At 40.6% G+C, this 4,919-nt stretch overlaps 1 non-coding gene across 1 annotated transcript; it reads right to left on the bottom strand.

The window, feature by feature from the left end:
• Positions 1 to 1,417: 1,417 nt before the first annotated feature.
• TRNAL-AAG (transfer RNA leucine (anticodon AAG)) lies at positions 1,418 to 1,499 on the bottom strand. Its single transcript has one exon. It is a non-coding gene; the product is annotated as a tRNA-Leu (tRNA).
• Between the last annotated feature and the right edge of the window lie 3,420 nt (positions 1,500 to 4,919).

The following is a 4,919-nucleotide window of genomic DNA, read 5'->3' as shown; positions in this document are numbered from 1 at the left end:
CTTCTTATTGTCTGTTTAGTTTTTTTATCTTGAATTTTATATTAATCATTGGAATATTTTCCTATTATAATAACATATCTGTATAATATGTCGACGGGACACAACCCCAACTACTGAAAAATATATCTTCCATCAAACATATTTATAGTCTTAATGAAAGTGTTCATAATTCTCACATTTTTATTAGGGTGGATAATTATTTTTGGTTATTACGTGAAACATTTTTTAAATCTCTCAAGGAGTTTTTTTCAGTATGCGACAGCTGTCACCTCCCGTGATGGCAAATCGTTTTATTTCATTCCCATTTGTATTAATTCTTTTGGTTGAAAATTTTATTTGTTTTGGCATGAACATATGGAAACCGTAGGTAATTTATGCACGTTACTTGCAAACTTTTCATTTATATTGTAATGTTTCAAAAAACATCCGACTTCCGATGCAAGACCTTGTGACAAAGTCTGATATTCCGGCAAGTGAGGCAATCTACTTAAAAAATAACCGTGTATTATCTTCCTTAGATCTAAAGAGCAAGACTCGTGACGTAAAAATTATGAGGCTCAAAATTCAATAGCAGAGTTGGAGTACTCATTTAGATCGCTTTGCTGCATTTATTTATACATGCACCCTGCAAACCACCGCCAGGGTGTGTGGCAGGGGGTGAATGCACACCAGACTAATTTTTACCCGAACCTGAAGCTATCGCGTTCGGACAATGTTATTATGATCCGTTATAGTGATGTGAAACGACTTGTGACCGAAAACATGGGAATGAGAAAGGTGTATGCGAGTGTATGTTGGTGCCGCGAGCGCTTTCAGACGAACAAAAGGGAACTCGCACGCGGATCTGCCAAGAGCTTCTCGACCATGTGAGTGAGGATCCAAAGCCGATGTCCCACCAGACTTCTTCCTCTTCCCCCGTCTCAAATCCATTCTGAAAGGACGTCACCACGGCTCGGTGGAAGCGTGACAACAGGCCGTGACGAGAGGGCTTAGCAGAATTCCAGACACTGCCTTCCAGAAGGCGTAGGAGGCGTGGAAAACCTGAAAAGCTGGGAGCGGTGTGTGGACGTAAAAGAGTGCTACTTCGAAGACTTCTGAGTAAATGTATCAATTCTGGAAATAACGTTTTTTTGATTACCTCGGCCCTACTACTTTTAGGACCGACCTTGTTTTGTGGTACTCTTACTTTCCAACATAAATAAATATAGCTCGAAATTTCTATTGGGGGCTCATTATTTTATTTATTTTGCATTAGTCCGAAAAAAGCAGTTGAACCTTTAATAATTGGACATCTAACATCGATAAAATAGTTCGACAATTAAATGCATCCAAGCCCACATAATACCACACAGGCGGTAATCGACCTCTTAATTGGTAGAGGACCTTATCCTGCCGCTACCGGGGCCGGAAAAAAGTTTGGCAGCGGTGGGATTCGAACACACGCCCCCGAAGAGACTGGTGCCTTAAACCAGCGCCTTAGACCGCTCGGCCACGCTACCGTTGTTGTTAGTGTACCTCAATTTATTTCAAAAACAATTTCATTGTACACGACAAGTCGAAGAGGACGAGGACGCAATTCTTAGAACAACATAGCCGGTAGAGAATATCCAAAAATTACCTTTCAGAGGGAGAATATCTTAATTCTTGATCCATGAAAGACTAGTTGAAACAACCCAACCTAACGCCCTGTGAGAAATCAAATTACGCTCCCATAGGTAGCTCCAAAATACTTCCAACCTAATCTTGTTCGAAATACTCTTTTATCACCGACAGGTCGCAGAAAAATGTATGGTACTCTTCTAAATACGCTATCATCTCTCGCTAGTGTTTCGAATAATTTCATGGTCCCAACATCGGTACCTAAATCTCGTATTTACTTTAATTTAGTTAAAATTTACTTGATATAGTTACTTTCTTTTATTTTCTTACATCACTCTTCATTTTGCTCTTATTCATTTCTAATCATACGTGTACCATGCGTAGTTATAGCTATATAAAATGCGTTCTCTAAGATCCGGTTTGCCTAACACTTTTTACGCTCTTATATGCCTCTCACAAAGTTTAAGGACCTCTGATGGAGGTCCGAAGACGCTTGACTAGGAAATATCGTGCCAACGTCCGACTTGAGAATTTAAAAGAGAAGGGCGCGAGTGGCTTCGTCGAAACCGGGACAGCGGGCCCTAACGACGGCATTCGGATCCATCTCGCTTAGTCGCCCTCAGCCTTCGTCTTCTGGCCGTTCCGCACCCGCAACAATAGCTTCCTCTGAGGCATGGGAGGGTCGACCGGTGGGAGGAAGATTTAAACCCCTCATGCGGCCGGGAACGGGATCAGTCGCCCGGAAGGTGGCGGCTCAGTGTCGGTTCGGACGGTCCGGGGTGAGAAATCAAACAAGGTGAGTGGCTGCGGCGGGGGTGGAGGGTTGGTTGTTTATAGGTGGGTGGATTGGTGCGTGTGTATGTGTGCGAGTGTGTGAGGGCGATGCGATAACCGCGAGACTTGGCGAGGACGGGAGTGGGCACGAGCTGGTTGCGGGCAAATGGGAGCCCCGCTAATGGGGAAGGCAAACACGGTGCGGGAGAGAGAGATACGGTGACAATCGCCCGTGCTCGGACACCTACCCACCCGCATCCATCGTTATTCCCATCCCACTCCTTTCCCCATATTCCGTAACTCATTGTGGAGGCTCGCGTTAAACTGTTTGACACGATCATTGTGATTTAACATCGTCGGTCTCAGCTTCACCTTTGTAGCCCAACTCTGTGGAGTGTAGTCCAACCTCTCTCAGGAATAATTGGTGTGATCGTCCTCTGTGTAAGTGCTCAAGCTCTCGGATCTATACTATGCCCTACAATGGGAGCTCTCGGGGTGATTTTGAGTGGCGGTCATCATTGCGAGAGAATTCCTAAGGATGTAATTCATGTCTGTATGTTAAATTTCCCTGTTTATTATATTATATTTATAATCTATGTCTTGGTGTACACACGGGGATTACGCGTGTACTTTTGTGTTATATAGGTAAATTTTGTAAACGAAGGGGAAGTGCAATATGTAGCCAGACAGTTTAGTCAGAAATTAAAAATTATGATTATTGAATTTTCCAGATTTTACGTGTGAATACCCAATTACCGTAATTTGGCAAATGAATGTTTGAACCAGAAAGCTCAAATATGGGGATTTCTTCCGAGGAAGTTAATATGCGGTTGCAGTTAAGGACATTTAGGAAAACGAGTCGAAAGGAACGCCCAGCTAAAAATCAAACATTGTCATGGAGAGGGGAAATTTATCAAAATTTAATTCGGACATATTTTATTCCTTTATTTAATTTGTCTAATTGAAAACCTTTTCAGGTGGAAAGAAAATATGTATTTTTTTAAGACTCTCAGTTTCCCGCTCAAAGTGGTGGAAGGGATTCATGATTAAAAAATAATTTGAACCCTTTTCCACAAAATAAGTTTGATTAATGACTTGCGTTCCGGCTCAGAGAATTTTCTTCTGGTATATTTTTAAATTCCTTCATAGTGCCTTCCGGTACCTCGGTACCGCTAGGGTGTGTGGCAGGGAGTGATTACTCTCTAGACTACTTTGAACGCAAAATATTATCCCCCTTACCTATCACGGTCGCGTAACGTTAATATGATCCCTTACCGTTCACGGTAAAAATAACATCTTAGATACATAAATCTATATGTAATCATCCCAAATTTTATTTACATGTTCTCTCCTATCGTAGGACGTTGGGGATAATTAAATTGTTTGCTTAAATAATGTTATACAGGTGTATGTTACCATGAAAAATCATACCTGGGTTTGAAACATGACTGATATGAAATACAGTAAAAATATTCTTAAAAAATCATTCTCATAATTTAACATCATCATCATATCTCTTCCTCATGACTTCACTGTATTCATGGTGGGCTAATAGTACAATATATTTCTCAATACATTTCATCATTAGGCAATAAGGAATTCCTAATGTTTTTGATTTGATTTTTTGTGTTTACTTCTCATGCGTAATCAATTGAAACTTTCTTTTTTACCCTCATCGTGAGCTATGATGTTTAAACTTCAGATACGAATCGCCAATGTCACAATTTTTTGTCGAACGAAGTGAAACAGGCAGACATACTGCTTTAGTGATGAAATAAAAAAGGGAGTCAATCGGTTTCTCCAGTAAAATTACAGCCGATGTTTCAATCTGATTGTCATTTTATCATCCAATAATTTTAATACAATTTCTTGCTGTTAGAAAAAATTTATTTGTTCAAACTATAGTTTTTCTTTCGCACTGGTAGCTTATTGGTGTGCATGTCGTATGTTCTATCAATTTTAATTCTCTGGATTACCTCATTTTTCTTCCAAATTATAACCTTTAATGCAATCAAAGTATCAGAGTGAAACATGCCCGGGTCTTCTTTATTGTTTCACGCCTATTCGTCTTTCCCTTTCCTCCTTAGCTACTATCCGAATGTGTCTTAGGATAAATGAATAATTAATCCACAACAAATGTTCATCATTCCTCGTTATTTATCTCCATTATGTAAAATTTCCTCTTCCAATGTAGTATCATTTTAAACTGTTCCAATGTTGTCAATGATTTTCCTCTCGCTTCCAAGTATTTAAACTACGTTTTTTGTGTTTCTGTTCTCCACATTTTTAAACCTGATGTTTTTTATAATGAATGCTTATGATCTTAGATTCCGTGGAATTCGGCATTGTTAAATTTCGATTGGCGGCGTTGAACTTTGTTATCGCAGCACCAGCTGCGCACTCAACCCTCTGAGCGCAAATGTCATGAGGTGCCTCACAAAAATTCCTTCCCTCTCCTCTCCCAGCACTTTTTTCCGCTCTAAATTCCTCGCTCCCATCCCCGCCGCCCTCGCGTCTCCCGTGACCGTCCAAGTCGGGAACGCATG

Source organism: Hetaerina americana, unplaced genomic scaffold (assembly GCF_022747635.1).
Source record: "Hetaerina americana unplaced genomic scaffold, ioHetAmer1.1.p SCAF_8, whole genome shotgun sequence".
NCBI classification, from domain to species: domain Eukaryota; kingdom Metazoa; phylum Arthropoda; class Insecta; order Odonata; family Calopterygidae; genus Hetaerina; species Hetaerina americana.
The sequence above is the reverse complement of the archived record's forward strand: the minus strand, read 5'-3'. Positions and strand labels throughout refer to the sequence as shown.